Source organism: Oryctolagus cuniculus, chromosome 2 (genome assembly GCF_051225735.1).
Source record: "Oryctolagus cuniculus isolate XC-2025 breed Fujian yellow rabbit chromosome 2, ASM5122573v1, whole genome shotgun sequence".
Taxonomy (NCBI): domain Eukaryota; kingdom Metazoa; phylum Chordata; class Mammalia; order Lagomorpha; family Leporidae; genus Oryctolagus; species Oryctolagus cuniculus.
In genome coordinates this window covers 167357938-167380630 of record NC_142868.1, presented here as the reverse complement: position 1 = coordinate 167380630, position 22693 = coordinate 167357938, and the positions used below count along the sequence as shown (strand labels likewise).

Sequence of the window (22693 nt, the reverse complement as noted above, 5' to 3'; positions counted from 1 at the left end):
TTTATTAATTAGCTTAAATGAAATAAAATTTTAATGTATTTTTATCCTTCTCTTTTTGGATACTAACATTCAAAGTTGAATTCAACATTCAGCCCAAATTGCCTATTTATTTCAAATTAACTCTTTAGATAACATTTTTGTTGTGGTCAAATATATTCCAATATTTAAAAATATAGTTATTCCACAAAGTATAGATCTAACAAGGTTTCTTTTTTTTTCTTTTTTTCTTTTTGACAAGCAGAGTGGACAGTGAAAGAGAGAGACAGAGAGAAAGGTCTTCCTTTGCCGTTGGTTCACCCTCCAATGGCCGCCACGGCCAGTGCACTACAGCCTGCGCACCGCGCTGATCCGATGGCAGGAGCCAGGTGCTTCTCCTGGTCTCCCATGGGGTGCAGGGCCCAAGTACTTGGGCCATCCTCCACTGCACTCCCTGGCCACAGCAGAGAGCTGGCCTGGAAGAGGGGCAAACGGGACAGAATCCGGCGCCCCGACTGGGACTAGAACCCGGCGTGCCAGCACCACAAGGCAGAGGGTTAGCCTAGTGAGCCGCGGCGCCGACCACAAGGTTTCTCACCCTTTGAATTTTATTATCTTATTTGAAGGACAATTAGATCTCAGATACAAAACTTAGACATCTATTTTAGTTTCTCTTCTATTTCTTCTCTATCCTTTGCGATAATCAGTTTCTATTATCACAACTATAATGCACAAGCTGTTAATTTTAAATACCTCTCTTTCTTCATGGTCCCCTTCCCTCTGTACTCTCTCTCTACCATTTCTGGCTGTATTTGACCTTTCCTTTTGGAATAATGCTGTGACCTAAAACATAAGACACATTCCAAACTGAACTGAAGAGCTAGGATCTTTCTCCCACTCAAATACTCCCTTTGTGTTGATTCCTTTCTTCATAGATGGTGATACCACCCTGTCAGTGTTTCAGGCTAGAACATCTCATGAAATTAGTTCCATCACCAACTGTGCTTTGAACTTATCCTAGATTCATCTGAAATATCTTGTTGAATTTTGTATTTTTTCCAACATAATTTCCATGATTTCCCTTATTTTTCCCTGGAATTAGTTTCTGACCTGATCTTCCTAATACCAGTCTCTTCACGTACATGTCATGCTCCATTTGAGTTGTATTTCTAAAGCATAAATCTATAATGATAGCTTCATTAACTATAGCAAAATTCCACATTGATTCTTCTGATAAACCATCTCTGGTTTTCCAGTGATCACAAGATAAAATTTAAACTTCACTGATGTTTCATTTAGATACATCTCCTATCATTCTTTCTCATATATTCTTTTTCATTAAGCTTATTATTTTTCTAATATTTATCAATTGATTTGAAAGGCAGAGTTACAGATGGAGAGAGAGAGAAAGATCAATCTTCCATCCATCGGTTCACCCCCGCCCCCCAAATAGACACGACAGCCAGGCTGGGAAAGGCTTAATTATTCCTTAATTTTAATTTTAATGAACTCTTGCTTAAATCTCACACATAACATAATATCTATGATTAAGCCTTTGTACTTGTTTTTCTAGAATTCTTTCCCTTTTCAAATGTTGTTTGTCCTTCAATAAAAAAAACTATAAAACACTGTGAAGAATTTCTTGAACTATCCCTCAACTTTACAGTTGAATTTTGCTGATTCTTTTGTATAGAATTATGGGGCTGCATATTCTCTTCAGTTATGCTGTGACTTCCTTGAGTGCTGGTACTGTGTCAAGTTTAATATTGTATCTGCTGCAAGTGAACAATGTTGGATATCTGGTAAGTATCATCCAACAATGAAAAGGGCAACCTATGACACGTTAAAGGATTCTGAATTTTACAGAGCCAATGAGGGGCCAGAGGTCTTTTTAAAATGATAGGTGATGTATTTGGGAGCAAAGATGGCTTGCTTCTGTTATTTATAGCAATTTATAGCTTAGTAAGTATTTTGATTACCTTACTATTAGCCATAATTATCTTTCACCTAATGGAGAAATTGGCCACTAACCTTGTATGATTGTAGCTTCACATTGATTGATGTATTTAATTTAATGGGAAAGATAGCTCTATTGGCAAAGCCACAAGAGTTTAATATAGTTCCATGGCTAGCACTTTTCTGACTTGGCCCAGTCTCTTAAAAATTCAAGCATATTAAATAGGACCTGCAGGGTTCCTTTGACCTGATGTTCATGTTCATGTCAAAATTTATGGAAATAAACTCCCAGATTTCCTATTTGATTCTTCTTATTTTCAGTTTTCCTTCTTGGCACCCATTGCACTCTGCTGTCTGATACTCTAATTCTTTAAACTGACTATTGGACTTTCAGTTACATCTTTATCTATGATGTCTTCACAGATTTATAGCTATATAATCACCTTCTAATTTTGCAAGACTGCATAAACTCTGTCACCTCCATAATGCTTTTTTAGATCATATAAAGTCAAATAATCATTAAGATCGCAGGGTTGGAGCTACAAACAAGCCAAATTGGCAAATGAAATGTCAGATCATGAGATGTCTACTAACATGTGTGAGTCTGAAATCCAGTCTGTTTTATCATATGTGGGATTGTAATCTGGTTTTATAACTGTCTGTCTTGATTCTAATAAAATAAAACATCTTCCATGCCTGCATTAATTGTCAATAAAATATATTATATTCTATCTCAGAAGCAAGTGAACTAATAGAATTCTGAATTAAGTTTTTTTTTTTCTATATAGTAATTAAGCACTGAGGCATACAGAAAGAAAAATTAAATTTTGATGGAAGCATCTCCCATGGAAACTTCTATTTTCAAACACTGAGTTTCTCAGTCTTCCTGTTGGGTCAGCTTGTATCCCTGGTCCCCAACAAGATACAGTCCTACAAGCCAGCAATCAGGGTAGAGACTGCCTGGCTTACAGGCACTCTGCCAAGTCTTTCTTTTTTTTTCTTTTCTTTGTTTTTTTTTTTTTTTTTTTTTTTTTGACAGGCAGAGTGGACAGTGAAAGAGAGAGACAGAGAGAAAGGTCTTCCTTTGCCGTTGGTTCATCCTCCAATGGCCGCCGCGGCCAGTGCACTGCGGCCTGCGCACTGCGCTGATCCAATGGCAGGAGCCAGGTACCTCTCCTGGTCTCCCATGGGGTGCAGGGCCCAAGTACTCGGGCCATCCTCCACTGCACTCCCTGGCCACAGCAGAGAGCTGGCCTGGAAGAGGGGCAACTGGGACAGAATCTGGCACCCCGACCGGGACTAGAACCCGGTGTGCCGGCGCTGCAAGGCGGAGGATTAGCCTAGTGGGCTGTGGCGCCGGCCGCCAAGTCTTTCTGAAATCTATAGTCCTATTTTGGTCTTGATATATTTTTACTTAATACAAATCACAAACTTATAAGAAGATAGGTATGTAAAGTGGAATTTTTTTTTCTGTATACTATCCTTTTATTTATATTGCACATCCTATACATACTGATATACAGATAAGCTCAAACAGGAATATTTCTATATCTCTTGGGACTTGATATTGTTTCTTGCTATTCCATACTTCTCTGTTGTGAAGGGAGTGACACTTGTGCCTTTTATTGGGTTTTTATTTTAATTTTATGCATATACCCTGTGCTGTAAGTATCTTCTCACACTTTGACTTATGTTGCTGTTGATTTCTTCTGAGAGTTGGTTCTGAGAGGAGGAGTGTGGTGGGGGCAAGAGCTATGGAGTCACCACACAGACCCCAGGAGTCAGGTGAAAGCAGCCCTGAGGCAAACAGCCTGCAGACTCGTTTATTTCAGTTGCTACAGCTGCTTATATAGCCAAGGCAGCCAGTCTGGTCAAGGGGTGGTCTATGCCCTAACCAATCACAGCCTGTTGCTAGTCAGGCTCTTGTTGCCAGGCAGTTTCTGAAACCATCCAATCATGGCCTGCTATCAGTCAGGCTCTGTTGTCATGTGGTTTCCGAAGCCATCCAATCACGGCCTGTTTACAGGCAGTTTCTGTGTCAGCAGCCATCTTGGCATGATCTTTTCACCTCAGTGGACATCTTGACATGACCTTTTCACCTCATTCCACCACAGACTTACCTTTTCACTTTAAAAATAATATCACTTTATTTTTCCCTAGTTCTAATAGTTCACTTTTGTATGTGCTTTAATTCAAATGTGAAGTCTTTAGAGGGAAATTTTTTATTACTTTAAATATAAATATGTTTTTAAATTTATATAAAAGGAATACATTTCATGTATTCATATCTACAGTTTTAAGGACATGGTGATGCTTCCCACCCTACCTTCCCTTCTTCCCTCTCCCTCCCCCCTTTCTTTCCTCCTCATTCATTTTTTGTTTTTCTATTCCTTTTTGCGATGATGCACTTTCAATTTATTTCATGACCACAAACTTAACCCTCAACTCAGTAAAGAATTCAACAAATAGTAAGTAGAAAAAATACTGTTCCTCTAGAGTATAGACAAGGGTTATAAACAATAATCAAATCTCAAAATCTCCCTTGCACTTATATACATTCCATTTGTTTGTACTCTGCATACTAGTTACCACAAATCAGGGAATATGTTATTTATCTTTGGGGACTGGCTTATTTCACTAAGGATAATGGTCTTCTTTAGAATTACATCTATGCAACATTTGTGGGACAATACAACATGATCAGATCTACATTTTTAGAAAGTCATCTACGCTGTTGTGTAGATGACAGATACAGAGGAATAATTACCATGTGCTTGAAAACTGCTGAGGACATCTTGCTTCATCCTAGTTTAAGACTGTGGCTGCAGACATCAAAAGGTATGGATGTACTTCAGAAAATTCATGGAAAAATTGAATTAAAAGTTAAGTTTATTTTGGTGCAAAGTATCTTTCTGAAATACATGCATAATTTAATTTTTCACAATATGTTTTCACTAGTAGTTTTTGAATACCACTCATATACATGGCTTTTAATATTATCTGTCTCTTATATTTATTTTTTTAAAAATTAATGCTTGTGGGGTGGTGCTGTTGTGTAGTGGGTTAAGCTGCTGCTTACAACACCAGCATCCCATATGGCGCTTGTTCACATCCCAGCTGTTCCACTTCCAATCCAGCTCTCTGCTAGTGGCCTGGGAAAAGCAGTGGAAGATGGCTCCAGTGTTTGGGACCCTACCACCCACATGAGAGAACTGAAAGAAGCTCCTGACTCCTGGCTGCGGCATGGCTCAGCCTTGGCCAGTGCAACCATCTGGGGCGTGAATCAGCAGATAAAAGATCTCTCTTTGCTTTTATCTAAAAACTAAATAAAATATATATGTATTCTTTAAGATTTAAGAAATTTTAGCATTTTCCATGATCATTTCATGTATACTATCTCTTGTTTCCTCATACTTCTTTGGCTATATCCTCTATGAATATTCTTTCTGCCTGAAATATCCTTTATTCTCTTCTTTTATTTAGCTAATTGTCCTTGAATTTCAAGGCTCAGACCAATTGTTCTTCCTGAAGGCCCATCTAGTGCAGTTCAGATGTTCCAGGCAGAGTTTGCACACCTCTGCCATCCCACTCTATAAAAAGGTAGCAATTACTATTTTATTGAAACATTTCAAAAGGCTTCAAGTAACATAAGACAAGGATATAGGTTTTCATTTGTATGTGAATCACTAGCACTAAGCACAGAGTAGGTGTTCAACACAACGTTTAATGGAATATATGATGATGAATATATGAGGATGAATGAATTTTTTCTGATCCAAAGCTAATGAACAATGTCATAGAATAATTGCATCAGCATTAATGAGACTGAGCTCTCCAAGCAGAGGTAGGTTTTAGACAGGCACAGAAACTGTTGCGGTTCAGATAACAAACATACACATCTTGAGTGCCTGAGTCAAGGGTCAACAGGAATGTAGGGGATTCTAGGCTAAAAGTCCATGCAGAATCTGGGTAACAGTGAGGAGCTTACTTTGAAGCTTAGGGTGATGGAAGGGAATAGCAGAAACCTGACAGGGCTCGTTGTAGCAAGCTTAGAATTTGACTTCAGATGTGTTGAATGGAGGAGTTGTGGCTCTATCCACTGTTCTCTATCTGATTTAATTTTCCTTCTTTTTGAGATTTGATGATAGTATGTATTATAGCAATCATAAAATTACATTGACAGACCCAAATAATCTGTTAGGTTTTTACATGGCAGCTTCTGGAAGAAAATACTTAATGCCTTCTTTTTTTTTTAATTTATTTAATGAGCATAAATTTCCAAAGTACAGCTTATGGACCACAATAGCCTCCTCCCCCCCCCCCCCGTGTCTTCCCTCCCACCCACAACGCTCCCCTCTCCCACTCCCTCTTCCCTTCCCCTTCACATCACAATTAATTTTCAATTATCTTTATATACAGAGGATCAATTTAGCGTATGTTAAGTAAAGATTACCACATTTTGCTCCCACACAGAAACATAAAGTGTAAAATACTATTTGAGTACTAGTTATAGCATTAATTAAACACCTAAGAGTAATTGTGTATTAATTACAGAGCTCAACCAATAGTTTTAAGTAGAATATAAAATGCATCTTTTGTATTGTTGTGGCTTCCCCCCGACCTCCCTCCCTCCCGTGGCCCTCCCCTCACCCACTTCTTCTCCCCTCCCCCCCCTTCATCACGTTTCATTTTCGGTTACCTTCATATACCGAAGATCAATTTAGTATATACTAAGCAGGGATTTCAACAGGTTGCACTCACACAACCGAACCAGGTATAGGGTATTGTTCGACTAGTAGTGTTTTTTTTGAGTTTCATAGATAAACATAATAAGGACAGAGATCCTGCGAGGGGAGCATGAACCCAGTGACTCTCGTTGTTGATTTAACAATTGGCACTCTTATTTATGATGTCAGCAATCACCCGAGACTCTTGCTATGAGCTGTCTAGGCTATGGAAGCCCCTTGAGTTCACCAACTCTGAATTTGTTTAGTCAAGGCCATATCACAGTGGAGGTTCCTTCCTCCCTTCAGAGAAAGGCGCCTCTCTCCTTGATGGCCTGATCCTTCTGCTGGAGTGTTGTTCACCAGGATCCTTCATTTAGATTGTTTTTTGCCACCGTGTCATGGCTTTCCATGCCTGCGAGACTCTCATGGACCTTTTAGTCAGATCCGAATGTCCCAAGGGTTGATTCTGAGGCAGGATTGCTGTTTTGGGCATTTGCCATTCTGTGAGTCTGCTGTGTGACCTGCTTCCCCCGCAGGATCATTCTCAACCCTTTTGATTCTATCTTTCATTATTTGCTTACACTGGTCTTATTTGTGTAATCTCTTCAACACTTACCCTATCTTTTGGATCAGTTGTGTATTTATATTTGTCTCTTTACCAAGTGTGCTGGCATTGGTACCTGCCTCCTTGGTAAGACTGAGTTGAAATCCCCTGGCACATTTCTAGTTCCACCATTGGAGGTAGGTCTGAGTGAGTATGTGCCGTCCTATATATCTCCTCCCTCTCTTATTCCCACTCCCATGTTCCACAGAGATCAATTTCCTATTAATTTTTAAACGCTTAAGAACGGTTGTGCATTGATTGCAGAGTTCAACCAGTGGTCTTGTGTAGAGCATACCGAGCAACAACAACAACAAAAAAAAAATACTAAAGGAACAAAATAGTAAGTTGTTCCTCAACAGTCTAGACAAGGGCTGCTCATGTCATTGTCTCTCATAGTGTCCATTTCACTTCAATGGGTATCATTTTAGGTGCTCGTTTAGTTGCCATCGATCAGGGAGAACATGTAATATTTATCCCTTTTGGACTGGCTTATTTCACTCAGCATGATGTTTTCCAGCTTCCTCCATTTTGTTGTGAATGCCCGGATTTCATTGTTTTTTACTGCTGTATAGTGTTCCATAGAGTACATATCCCATAGTTTCTTTATCCAGTCATCCGTTGATGGACATTTAGGTTGATTCCATGTCTTAGCTATTGTGAATTGAGCTGCAACAAATATTGAGGTGAAAATGGCTTTTTTCACCCCTTTAATTCCATTTGGGTATATTCCAAGGAGTGGGATGGCTGGGTCCTGTGGTAGTGCTATGTTCAGGTTTCTGAGGACTCTCCAGACTGTCTTCCATAGTGGCTTTACCAGCTTGCATTCCCACCAACAGTGGATTAGTGTCCCCTTTTCTCCACATCCTCGCCAGCATCTGTTGTTGGTTGATTTCTGTATGTAAGCCAATCTAACCGGAGTGAGGTGGTATCTCATTGTGGTTTTGATCTGCATTTCCCTGATGGCTAGGGATCCTGAGCATTTTTTCATGTGCCTGTTGGCCATTTGGATTTCCTCTTTTGAAAAATGCCTGTTAAGGTCCTTGGCCCATTTTTTTATTGGGTTGTTTGTTTTGATTCTGTGGTGTTTTTTGATCATTGTGTAGATTCTAGTTGTTAATCCTTTATCTGTTGTGTAGTTTGCGAATAACGTCTCCCATTCTGTTGGTTGCCTCTTTGCTTTCCTGACTGTTTCCTTTGCTGTTAAGAAACTCTTCAATTTGAGGTAATCTCATTCATTTATTTTATCTTTGATTACCCAAAAGACAAAAAGAAAGATCTTTCATCTGATGGTTCACTCCTCAGTTGGCTGCAGTGGCCAGGACTGGGCCAGGTAGAAGCCAGGAGCTGGGAGCTTCTTCTGGGTCTCCCAATGTATGTGACAGGGTCCAAGTACTTGGGTCATTCTCTGGATCAGAACCAGAGATCTCAGAGATCAGAAGCCAGCACTTGAATGGGTGCCCACATTGGATGCTGGTATTGCAGGAAGTGGCTTTACCCCCTACATCACAACGCCAGCCCCAATTTGCCATATTTATAAGACTACTTGCATTTGAAATTATGCCTGAGCTTTATAAATCAAAATAACAGTAATTACCATAAAGGTAGGTTCTAGGAGGTCTCAAACAATCCTAACAGCCCTACATAACTGGAATATTTAATTCATATATCCTCAGAATTTGTAACATGCTTGATTGTGTGTGTCGTTTGTCTTCATATATCAGACTACATGATTGAGTCACACTGGAAATTGAAACCTAACAGACAGCTTTATGCAAGATGATCTTGGGTAAACTCAACCCTGCCTTTGTGACTCTTGATAGAGTCTGGGCTTTTCTGTGCCATTGTAAATGACAGGCTCTCTTGTTTCCCCTTTCCAAATTTAGGTTCCACAATCTGCAAGAAACATTTTCTCTTTATTTACAAAGAGATCGTTCAAGCTTCTATTTATGAGTCCCTGGACAATAGAAATGAAAGCCCAAACTGCTCTCACATTCCTGCTGGGATTCAAGGTCCCTACCTCACCATAGGAAGCCAGGGAGAGTCTTTTCCCCTCCAGTCACGGTCTTTGCAAACAGGGATCTTTCTCCATGAGAAACAAGGGTGGGGGTGGTATTTGTTGATTTTTTAAGAATTTACATCTGTATTTCATTTAAAGAAACAAAAGAATAAGCAAACCAAAACAAACAATATTCTATTATTTCTGCTCTCTATGAGGATTGGAAATCCTCCTTTGTAACAGGACTAGAATATTCCTGATCAGGAACTGTGCCTAATATACTTTATAATAATCTGTTTATAATACCGGATTTGGTATACTATTTGTAAATAAATAAATTCCTGAATAAATATTTGTGAGTGGCCATTTCCCTTAATCCACCAAAAGTTTGCAGTTATGAAGATTCACTGACTGTGAAATCAGTGCTGAAAGGCTTTACTCATTATTGGGAGTAGTGTAGTATTTAACGATTATTCTACCTTCCCAAGTAGATAATCTAGTTAGGGATGATTACTTCCTGAGTTTCTCTCCAAGTAAACAAGAGACAGGCAGAGAGAATAATGAAGTGCAATCAAGAAGAGAGGGATGATGTTTTGCTTGTTTGTGTTTGGTTTTGCATCTGTGTCATTGAATGATATAGTAGGAAGAGCTAAAGGGATGAGCTGAAATAAGGGCCATTTCAAGCTATTGTTATTCAAAATGTTGAACAATTGGGTAGAGAAAAAAGTTGGAATCCCTGTACCATTTTATCTCCATACTGTAACTGGACCCCAGGAAATGAATATTTGTGTGTGTGTGTGTGTATATATATATATATATATATATATTAGGTAGGAAGTCAGATATGAGCTTATGTGTGTGTGACATAAAGGCCTAAAGAAAAGACATCTATGTCCAGCATATGCACCTGCATCTCAAAGCCATCCAATAATGTTTTAAGGGCAGCCTGGTATTCACATCCTGCCCTGCCCCCTTCTTCCCAATAACTTGCCAGGTAGGGGTCCCTGCCCCTTCTGCCTGGCAATCTTCCACAGTCTCCCAGATGCAGCCCAGTATCTGCATTTCAAATACCCTGCTCAGATCCCCATTCTCCAGGGGGTCTTGCTCACTCTTCCTCTAAATTCAGGATGGCACCAGCTAGGCTTCCTCCTGTCTGATACCTTCAAGGGAAAACTCAGATAGGAGCTTCTTAATATTTACATCCATAAATCCTTTGTTTCAGGAGGAGATGTGTGAAGACAAAGACCCATCTCCTTAACCCCCCCCTCCTGGCCTCAACCAGGCATGCAGCCCTCTGCCTCTCTGCTGAGTCACCTGCCTGCCTGCCCAGGTGTAATCTCTTCACTCAACCATGTAACCTCACTCCTCCCCGTCTGAGCAACTGGGCACTCTCTCTCAGGTCCTGTCTGGAGAGGTGCCCATCCGTTCTTATGGATGTCCCTTCCCTAATAAACTTTGCTATTTTACTTTTCCACTACTCTCTGTCTCACGCCTGAATTCTTTCTTGCTCAAAGACAAGAACCCTGCCATTCACCGGTAACATTTATACACACACATACACACACACACACATACATAGATTCATATGGCAATTTAAAGACACTGATAATTAAGGAAGTATGCTGTCAAGCTAGTGTGAAACAGATAAAATACAGTATGTTAGGTTGGTGCTAACTTGGGGAAACTGAGTGGTGGCTGTTAGGTTTTAGGATTTTTAGGGTTTGAAAAACTGAGGAGGCAGCTGGTTAGAGAAGACCTATTTTTCAGAGAAGGGGTTCAGCCTGCCCAGACAGTGATGGGGGCTTGGAGCCAGGCTTCCTTCCATTTGGGCAGCAGGCAGAGTCCCTTCTTAAACTGCTTTTGGAGGAGGTGCAGAGTGCCACGTGGACCCTGATGAGGTGTGTGGGGGTCCTGGAGAAAGATTTCTTCCTGAAGTTTACAAAGCATTGTATTAGCAGTTTAGAATGGCCCCAGGGAGGGACTTCCCCAAGCAATAAACATTCCACTAGCCCTTAGACTATCTGTGCGTAGTTTCATTGGGTTTGGGGGTTTAGGCCTCAGTGGCCTAAACAGCAGTAGCAAGGCTGGTAAGCCCAGGAAATTCTTCAAACATACCTGGACATTGGTTGCAGTGGACAAATCAAAAGTATTTGAAAAGTGTCATGTTGCTGTACATTTTTTTAGGAGCTAGTCAAGTCTAGAGATTCATTATTGCTACCTACACCTGTAACTTATGAAGTATGTCATCTACACTATTCATTAACTCAAGGAAAAGGCATAGCAAGTGCTAAGAAAAATGCACACACATTATTCAGAGATATGTTTTTTCAGAAGCAGTGCTTCTCTTGAAACAGTTTAGAACGAGGAAATCAAGCTCAGTAAATCACTCTGCTTTTCAGTTTTTTTCATCCTGGATGTGAAATTTCAATTGCATTTGATGGAAGGAAGAATCTCTGAGCCAAAATATTCAACATATTTCTTATCCATGGATACAGATAAATGGAAACTAAAGCTCTTCTTTGACAATGTTAGTCATTGTGATGTTTTTAAATTGTTACAGAGTTAAGTAACACTGGTGAGTGTAATGAGATGTTTTCAAGTGTCTAAGTATTTCTGTGCTTCTCCATCAAGGTCATAAAGGTGCAAACTCAAAGCATAGTGTTGGGATCAAGAAATAGCAGTGAATGACGGTAACTTGGTGTGGGACATTTAAGACTTAAAGTTTCTTTTCTTTTCTTTTAAAGATTTAGTTTTATTTATTTGAAAGGCAGAGTTACAGAGAGAGGTAAAGACACACAAACAGAGAGAGACAGGTCTTCCATCCTCTGGTTCACTCCCCAAATGGCCGCAATGGGCAGAGCTGAGCCGTTCTGAAGCCAGGAGCTTATTATGGGTCTCCAAGGTGGGTATGTTACCAGAGAATCGCAGGGTTCTTGTCTTCGTGCAAGAAAGAATTCAGGTGTGAGACAGAGAGTAGTAGGAGGTAAAATAGCAAGGTTTATTAGGGAAGGGACATCCATAAGGATGGATGGGCACCTCTCCAGACAGAGCCTGAGAGAGAGTGCCCAGTGGCTTGGACTGGGGGCGGGGGAGGAGCGAGGTTACATGGTTGAGTGGAGAGATTACACCTGACCAGGTCAGGCGGGTGGCTCAGCAGAGAGGCAAAGGGCTGAGCACGCAGTCCAGTTGAGGCCGGGGGTTTTTAAAGAGATGGGTCTTTGTCTTCACACATCTCCTCCTGAAACAAAGGATTTATGGATGTAAATATTAAGAAGCTCCTATCTGAGTTTTCCCCTGAAGGTATCAGACAGGAGGAAGCCTAGCTGGTGCCATCCTGAATTTAGAGGAAGAGTGAGCAAGACCCCCTGGAGAATGGGGATCTGAGCAGGGTGTTTGAAATGCAGATACTGGGCTGCATCTGGGAGACTGTGGAAGATTTGTCAGGCAGAAGGGGCGGGGAGCTCCACCTGGCAGATTATCAGGTAGAAGGGGGCAGGGCAGGATATGAGTACTGGGCTGCTCCTGAAACATTATCGGATGGCTTTGAGATACAGATGCATATGCTGGGCTGGCACCGTGGCTCACTAGGCTAATCCTCTGCCCTGCAGCGCGGGCACACAGGGTTCTAGTCCTGGTTGGGGCGCTGGATTCTGTCCTGGTTGCCCCTCTTCCAGGCCAGCTCTCTGCTATGACCAGGGAGTGCAGTGGAAAATGGCCCAAGTCCTTGGGCCCTGCACCCCATGGGAGACCAGGAGAAGTACCTGACTCCTGCCATCAGATCAGCACAGTGTGCTGGCTGCAGCGCGCCGGCTGCGGCGGCAAAAGGAAGACCTTTCTCTTTGTCTCTCTCTCTCCCTGTCCACTCTGCCTGTAAAAAAAAAAAAAAAAAAAAACAAAAAACAAACAAACAAACAAAAAAAACAGATGCATATGCTGGACATATGGCCTGTTACACACACATAAGCTCATATCTGACTTCCTACCCAACAGGTACAGGGGCCCAAGCACTTGGGCCATTTTCTATTACGTTCCCAGCCATGGCAGAGAGCTGGATTGGAAGTGGAGCAGCTGGGACTTGAACTGGAACCCATAAGGGATGCCCGTGCTGCAGGCTGGGGCTTTAACCCACTGTGCTACAACACAGGCCCTGAGGTTAATTTTCAAAATGAGGTGTTGTTCCCTGTGAGACTTCATGTAGCATGTAGCTCAAGATAAATGCAAACTCACCGAATAGTGACTCCGGGTATACAGTTATTGAGAACTGTCTTGATTCATTTCTGCTCTTACAGCCACATTCACACTGCATCCATGGATTGTATTACTGTCTATGGAGGAGAGAAAAAGGTTTTCTGGTTATTATTTTTAATAGCTTCTGTGCTGTTACAATTTTATTTTACAATAATAAAATGACTTTGCGAAACATTTTGCATATTGGACACATAAAAATCCTTTCTCATTAAATGGATACATTCGCTTCTATAGTTAGTCATCAACTTTAGTGTTAGTGGGTTTCTCTTTACTGTGTTTGGAAGTAATATCATTCTTTCTGGCCCCTATGAATATAATTATTTTATTTATACAGACCACAGGAACTGCTCAATAGATATTTATTATTGAACAAACTATAAGTGCAATATTCTGTGTTTGGTACCAGTTACAGTTTACAAAGTACTTCAGCAGAGCTTACTTACTTAAACCTTACTATGTGTTCAATATGCATGCTGCTGTAAGCCTCGTAATTTTATAGTCACGCCTCATATCACACACACATATACACATACACACAGACCACACACACACACACACACACACACACAGACATCAGTTGCAAAAAACACAGGACTGTGTAAAAGATATATTCTCGAATATGTGCATTGTGCTTCACTTAGGATTTCTTTTCAGTAAGTTTCTTTCCGATAAACATTCTCTTGTTTGTATTTTTTAAGGATGACATAATAATTCAAAAGCCTCTTATATTTTTTCTCTTTCTTATTTGTTCCTCTGACTCTATAAGACACCGATGGGCTAGTCACCACAAGGAACACAAATACAAGAAGATGAAGTTCTTGACTTCAGAGGATTAAAATTCATTTGCTCTCTTCATTTAATCCTCCCCAATGAGCACTCTCATTAGACAATGCCAGTTCTAAGAAACCAGCAAATAAACAAACAAAAAAGCTCTGATTGTAGAACCTTGAGAGCCAGGCTCCAGCTTGGGCAGCCTTTATGCTTGTTGGCACCATTCTGCCTAAACTTGCAGGCACAATGCTGTTTTTCATTTGCTCCCCTTTATAATGTAAAGGACGGGGCAAATTATTCAGAGCACAATCAGTGGATCCAGAGTATTGAAATGCTCCTCTTAACAACAATGTCAAGTCAGTTTACTTGTTCATGAAACACTTGAAAAATGAGAGAGAACAGCAGGTCTTCAAGAGAGAACAGTGGAAGAGTTGGCTCTGAGTGCTTTTATTACCAGAAGAGAGTGTTAACATGCATAGAAATGTTAAATCTCCACTGAAAGAAAGCAGTGAGTGACACATCCAGTTGCAGTTCTCTCAACCCTGGATTAGTAATCACTTGAGTTCCTACAAGGAAATAGTTTTGAAGTATAACAAGTATTTCAGTTTCACCTGCTGAGTGTTAATGCATTTGAAACATAAGAGGAGGGGAAACCACCACAAAGGAAACGCAATACCTGCACCACCACTTACACGCTCTGAAACAAAAATTATAATGCGGTTATAGGAATGCATGTTCTGTGGAACACTAATTTCATTAAAATGTGCTTAATCCTACAGACTTGAAGAGCATCAGGTCTGACCATGAGATAAAATACTACTGCTACTACTACTACTTAATATTCAAACAATAGTTTTCTTTTGAGGACCCCAATATAATTTATGAGTAGAACTTTATCTTCTTATGCAGACATTTGGAATTTTAGCCAGTATACTTTAATAAATCTAGAAATCTGGAAACTAACAAGATCTCACCATAGGTGGGGGAATTTTAGGAATTTGACTAACTCTAATTTCTTACTGTGAACCTGCAAAACAGGGGAGTATTGATCCCTAAATCTTAGCAGCCCGTTTACTTGAGTAGTTGTTCATGGAGTGTTGCTCCAAGTATGTAGGGATACCATCTGAAGCCCGGCCCCAACATTGACACATTCTATTTAAAGTTCTGCCAAGTAACAAATTAAATAGGACAACTTTAACTCACTTCTTTGAAAGACCCAATGACCTTTACACAGAATGGTAAGAGGTTTGTTCAAGAATGAAAATCCAGTGAAGAGGCTATGTCAGACTTTACATCATTGTAGAAATTTTTCATTTAGAAATGGCCTTTAAAGAATTTATATTTCACATCAAGGTAGTTATTTTAGGGTTGTGATACCATGACAAAGAACAATGGAGTCCTTATAATTTTAGGATTTCTACAAGGTAAAGCACGTTGTTGCCATGGGGATCAGTAAATATTACTAGGGCACTAGTTGCCACTGCCAAGACTTGGGCAGGAGAAGGTGGTTCCCACAGGCTGTTTACAGTATGATTTCTATTAATGAGCAATTAGAAATTCTTAGTGACTTGGTATAAAGGAAGCACGGTGTCATGTGGGACAGCTAAGCAGCAAGCCCACTATCTGATACTTAGAGATTTATGCAACACTGATCGTGCTCCTGCTCTGTCATGTTGAAAGTAGTGTTGAAACTGAAGCTCTTTTGTGTGCCATTTCACCCAGTCTCAAAGGACAAATTGTTTATGGAGATCTATGCAATACAGAGTAAGTTACTTCTTTTTCAGGGTTATAATATAAACTTAGCATATTAAAGTTAACTCTTATAAAAAGTTGTTTTGGTTTGTAAAATAGTATTCCAAACCAGGATGAAACTAAATTTTATTAATACTGTTTTGCAGCTTCTAGGCAAGGAGCTGAAGTATTATTTTTTTCTGATTAAGTTATGTGTCAACATTAATGAGACTAACTCTTTCACTTGTCGAGTGCTATGTAGTTTGCAAAGCAAACCAATAGTTTTTCCTGACATACTTCACAACACTGGAAAATAGACCTGGATAGTAATTAGTTAGTACTATCCTGTATGAGGAGATTAAGGATTAAATGGCTAACTTTGCTGCCCAGTGCTACATAGATAATAAGTGTACAATGGAGTTCTAGGCTAATGAAAAAATAGTCTCTACTGTGTTATTAGGAAATTTCCATACTTTCTCTATTACTTTTTAAAAAATATTGTTTTAATTCATTTGAAAGGCAGAGTTAGAAAGGGAGAGACAGAGAAGGAGGAAGATGGAGAGAGGGAAAGAGAGAGAGAGAGAGAGAGAGAGAGAGATCAATCTTCCATCTGCTGGTTCATCTCCCAAATGGCCACAATGGCCAGGGCCATGCCAGGCTGAAGCCATGGGCCAGGAAATTTTCCAGGTCTCCCATGTAGGTGCAGAGGCCCAAGTACTTGCACCATCCTCTGCTGCCTTTCCCAGGGAACTGGATTGGAAGTGGAGCAGCTGGGTCTCAAACTGACACCCATATGGGATGCTGGTATGACAGGCATCAACTTTACTTGTTATGCTGCAATGCCAGGCCCCTGGAATTGCTCTTAAAACCTCACCAAGAGCTTCATATTTAATTCTGTGGTGATTAACATTAGCACACCATCCAAATTATTATTTTAAAATTCTATTGTACCAAGCAGTTAAATAAAACCATCCATTGGTGAGAACTGAGTATCATTATGATTATGTAAAACATATTTATTTCAATAAAATTTGGCACATATCAAATAGAACCAACTTTGACTTCATTATAAATTCAACTCAAACCACTTGTGCCTTGTCAGCCTTAGCCAATTTATCATTACACAACTTGTCCTTTTTTTTTTGCAATGTTTTGATGAATGTCAAGGTAGGAAAACCAAGTTGGAAAAAAAAAGTGTTATTGTTGTTTCTACTTTTCATGTTGCTTCCTTTAAGGTGTATTCTTTATATAGAATATTCATTGAGCTGTTTCCTTTTTTAAGTGAGTATAATTCATCAAGGCATCAACACTCAGTAAAGTACAAGCATATTGATTGACTCTGCTTCAGGGGTTGTAAAGTACATGTTTTTGCTTTCATCCACATCACTCTTCTTCATGCAGGCTCATTCCTCCCTGAACATAATTTATCAAAGCTGTCACTCGACTTGATACAGAGCTCATTTTTCTCACTGTCTCTTGAGGAGAGGTTTTAGTTTTTTCCCCCATCTGGATCCCCAGCGCTAAAGGTTTCATATCTCTATCGAGCTTCCTGGTCGTCTTAGCCTTAGTCCTTTAAGCCAGCCCATGACCTTCCACAATGTTTATTTTCTGCTTAATTTAGAGCTGGCTTCTCATGCTTGTAACCAAAGCAGCCTGCTTGTTACAGAAGAGTAAAGAAAGTGTTGTAATTGGTATGCTTTCACAGTTGAGCAGTACTTTAAAGTAGTCAAATATTTTTTGTCAGCAACATTGTTTCTAATAGCAATATTATATTTTCTACAAATTATTATCATTCGTTTACTGAGATATTGTGGGATTTTTGCTTTGACTTCACATGTTTTTCACGGGTTGTGTTTATTCCCACTTCCCCTTTATTTGCCAAGTGAAATATATTTCTATAAAAAAAAAAACTCGCTACAATCTATATTTGCACAGTGGCTCTCAAAACATATCACGCTCACCTAGGCTTGGGACTCCTTTGTTTAGGTAATACATCACTCATTGGCACACTTATTTAGGAGATGGAGAAAGTGAAATACCAGTTGCCTTGGCAATTTCTATGGATCAAAGATAAATGTCATTTAACCTTTTCTCTAGTCTAGAAATCTGTTTGTTCTGCTAATTGAACCACCCTAATCAAATCAATAATGTCCCTTATCTTCAGTGAAGTAGGTAAGAAATCCATTCTAAAGTGATGTATGAGCTATGTTTTCCTCCTGTGTACTGCCTACTAATCTGGATTGTGGTTTAACAGGCACTCATAGCCAAAAGGTAAGTGTGACAAGGTAAAACATATTTTTGGTGAGTTAATTTATTTTTTTTTTATTTTTTTTATTTTATTTTATTTTTTTTTATTTTTTGACAGGCAGAATGGACAGTGAGAGAGAGAGACAGAGAGAAAGGTCTTCCTTTTGCCGTTGGTTCACCCTCCAATGGCCGCCGCGGCCGGCGCGCTGCGGCCGGCGCACCGCGCTGATCCGATGGCAGGAGCCAGGAGCCAGGTGCTTTTCCTGGTCTCCCATGGGGTGCAGGGCCCAAGCACCTGGGCCATCCTCCGCTGCACTCCCGGGCCACAGCAGAGGGCTGGCCTGGAAGAGGGGCAACCGGGACAGAATCCGGCACCCCGACCGGGACTAGAACCCGGTGTGCCGGCGCCGCTAGGCGGAGGATTAGCCTAGTGAGCCGCGGCGCCGGCCTTGGTGAGTTAATTTATTACTGACAAAGATGTAGGTCTTTTTTATTTGTCTTTCACTCTGTTCATACCCATCTATCTGCGTTTGTCATCAAGGCCTACATGGCTAGTGTTTTCTCTAATTAAAACTTCACAAGTTAATTCTCATCCTTGAAAATCAAGGTCTTGAAAAGAAATTCTACTAACCTCCCTAACCTCCTAAGGATAAAAATACCTTTGTCTCCAAAACACCTTTAACAGCTATTTAGCACCGACCATACTGGATTTCTTTTGCTGGGTCATGGATCTGTGTCTGCCACAAGATAAAAATCTCCAGAGGTAGGCATTTTGCCTAGTGGTTAAGGCATCAGTTAAAATGTCCACGTCTCACGTCAGAGCACCTTGGTTAAATACCAGGCTGCAGCTCCTGGCTTCCAACACAGACTCCGGGAGGCAGTGGTGAGGTTCCGGTGATTGGGTTCCTGTCACCCATGTGGTGACAGCCCAGTCTAGTCTTGGCACTTCCAGGTATCTGGGGAGAAAACCAGTGGAAAGAAGTATATTCTCTCACTCCTTTCTCACATATAAATAAGTTAATAATAAAAAAAAATGAGAGGAAAGAGTATGCTATTTTGTTTTCTACCCTCTAGCACCGAGAAATAGGCATTGGATATAGAAACCAATTAGAGTGCTTTTTGAATTACAAAAGGAAATTTAGGAGTCTATAAAGCAGGTAGGTAGATGATGAAAAGAAACATGTGAGTCTTTCCAGGAAGGCAGACTTGCAAATACACCCCTCCTATGAATGGTTCATCATGACTGGATGTCTCTTGTAAATCTTGTCTTGAGTCTTTCCAGGCTGCCAAGAGTAGATTTTTCAAGTGCAGCCTGCTGATTAGAAACTCCAGGCAGGCCCTAGAGGAGGCTCATTTCTCTCTGTAATAAACACCAGTTGAGTATCATGAACTCTTGCTAAACCAAGCCATCTCATTTCCCCTAAACAGATTGGCTCAAAATTTTCATTTCTTGAAGTATATTTTCTCAATTAGTTAGAATTGACAGTAAATTCTCAGAGTTTCTCTTATATCCTAAACATGGAACTCACTTCTTTAGCCTCCAACTGTGGGCACATGCACTGCAACATTACACTATGGCATATGAAAGAGCCTGAGACCTGCAGAATTACGGACTTGAGTGAAAGTCACGAGCTTTCCCACTTTCTATCTGTGCCATGTAAGTTGTGTTAGCTCCTGCTGAAAGCCTTCGCTTCTTTTCCAGAAAGTTACAGCTTACAATATCTTCCTTCTGTGTTTTTTATAGTATAAGCTCTGTAGAGTCTCTAATAACCGTCCAACATATAGTAGATCAATGGTAATTCTGTTTTTCAATACAAATAATTTTTCAATTGATATTTAATGTACTGAATTTCATTTGGTTTCATACTTCTAGATCATGAGATTTCAATATTTTGAATCAGATTAAATAGAGTATGTTTGTCTTTGAGTTCCAATGAAAAACCAGCATTTTATTAGGCCTACAATAGCATTAAAGAAATTTATGTGAATATTCAGCTGAATTATTTTTATTTGTGAGAGAGAGATATCTTCTACTTGTTGTTTTACTCCCTGCATATCCACAACAGCAGGTCTATGCTTCACATGTGGATGACAGGACGAAGGACTTGAGCCTTTAGCTGCTGATTCCCTGTGTGCCCAATTGCAGGAAGCTGGAATAAGAAGCAGAGTTATGACTGGAGATGAGTCACTCTGATATGGAAGGCAGACAACCCAAGTTGTGTCTTAACCACTGTGCCTAAGGCCTTCCCTAATAACTTAATTAAAAAAACATTATTGCAGGGGCCGATGCTGTGCTACAGCAGGTTAAGCCACGACTGGCATTCCATATGGCCTAAGTGCTTGAGCCTCTGCACTGAAATGGGAGGGCCAGATGAAACTCCCTGCTCCTGGCTTTGGCTTGGCCCAGCCCTGGCTTTTGCAGCCATTTGGGGTGTGAGCCACTGGATGGAAGACATTTCTCTCTCTCTCTCTCATCTCTCTCTCTCTCTTTGTAACTATACCTTTCAAAAATAAATAATAATAAAAAATCATTTTAGAGGAAAGGAAAGAGGAAGGAAGAAAATTAGGAAGGGAGGGAGAGGGAGAAGGAGAGGGCAGAGGCTGCTGTTTCATTTCTTACTGACTTACTCTGCATCCACAATAGCCAGGATGAAGCTACCAGCTGGAAGCTCAGTCCAGGTCTCCATTTTAGTGGCAGGAACCCAGCTACTTGAAGCATTACTGCTGCCTTATATTAGCAGGGAGCTGGTCAGAGGCCGGATACGGGAAATAAACCCAGGTACATTCATGTGCAGCGAGGGCATCTTAACCATTAGGCTAAATGTCATCTCCCAAGCTCATATATATATATATATTTAAATTGGGTATGTGTTATAATTTTCATTCAAATATAGTTGTGCATATAAATATGAAAGATAGGAAAAGATTCAGGCCTGAGCATTTATCTAATTTATCCTTTCCTTTGTCCATTTACTTTATCCTTTCATTTTCTTAAGAGATAAAAGCACAGTGACAGGGAGACAGCTGGAGAGAGATCTCTCATCCTTTGGGTCATCACCCAAATGCCCACCACAGCCAGAACCAGGCCAGCCCAAGGCCAGGAGCCTGGGACTCAATCTAGACCTCCCACTTAGCTGGTGGAGCTCAAGTACTTGGGCCATCACACACTGCCTCCCAAGGTATGCATTAGCAAGAAGATGGATCAGAAGCAGAAGAGAGGCTCAAACCCAGACACTCTGAAAAAGGATGTGGGCATCCCGAGCATGGCTTAACCATCATTGTGCCACAACACCTGCTCACCATGGTTTTCTTAAAGTATGGCATATTTGTCTTCTCTTTTTCAAATTATTCTCCACTTGCCTCCCTAGATATTTTATTCCTCTTTCTGTATCAGAAAGAGTGGTCTGGGGGGATTGACCTCACTAATGGAATCACTGGAATTCTCTTGCTCTTTTGCTTTCAGATGGGCTCAAGCATTGAGAAAGACTTCACAGATAACAAAGGCTGGAGAAAGAGGTAGCTTGGTGGTGATCTTGTCTACAACCATCTTTCCCCACCTAGCCCTCATCAACAGTGCTACCCTTCATGTGGCCATGGCTTCTGGTGGAGAGCCCATGTCTACAACTTCATCTCTCTGAAGACTTCACTAGCACTGCTCCTTGCCCTTATCTCTACATGTAGAAGTGATAAATGGTTTTTGATAACAGAGTTCCTTGGTGCTTCATATGTTTTGTTGAACTCTGAACTCTTCCCAATCTATAAAATGTCCATTGCTTCAATCCTTTTTGGTTAAACTGTTACTGTTGTGACCTGTCTAATGTGAAGTCAGTATATCCTCAGTGCCAAAGAAAATAAATTTACTTGCCAGGATTTCACTCCATGGACTCAAAATGAGTAAAAGGATGATATTACTTCTTAAGTGATGAAATTAAGATCCAAAGAGATTAAACTAGTCCAAAATCACATGATTGGTAAATTCATGGTCAATAGATTCAAATATTTTTTGAAATTCAGTCAGGCAGAGGAGAGTAAAGCTAAATAAAACATAGTCCCTGCCCTTAATATTTTTATATTTTATATTCCAAGATAGGTGAGAGTTGGATGACCCAATAATTAAAATTTAAGAACAGTAAATTCTCTGTACTAAATTAATCCAGAGTAGGAAGACACAATTTAATCTAGATCTTGCAGAGGAAATCAAGTGAGAGGAAGCAAAAAAGATATTTATCTGAGTAAAGTGCAAAGTATGTATTGTTTGTCATTCCAGAACATTTTTCTTGCAACCATTATATTGAGTAGAGCCAAATGTGTTTTCTTTCAGATTGTTTGCAATAGCTTCTTCTAAAGTATGTTATCCAATTTTTTCATAATCTAATCTATTCTCTACATTGGAGTTAGAATAATAGTTAAAAATGCAAATCTCTGAAACTTTTCTGC

At 40.2% G+C, this 22693-nt stretch overlaps 1 long non-coding RNA gene across 7 annotated transcripts in view; it reads left to right on the top strand.

Annotated features, from left to right (window-relative positions):
- LOC108176367 (uncharacterized) overlaps positions 1–22693 on the top strand; it is a 176283-nt gene that overhangs the window by 23645 nt on the left and 129945 nt on the right. The window contains exon 1 of one of the 7 annotated variants that reach the window (XR_016229433.1): positions 15860–16042. The exons of the other annotated variants lie outside the window; for them this stretch is intronic. This is a non-coding gene — a long non-coding RNA (uncharacterized LOC108176367). Of the gene's footprint in view, positions 1–15859; positions 16043–22693 lie in introns of those variants that run through there. 7 annotated transcript variants of the gene reach the window in all.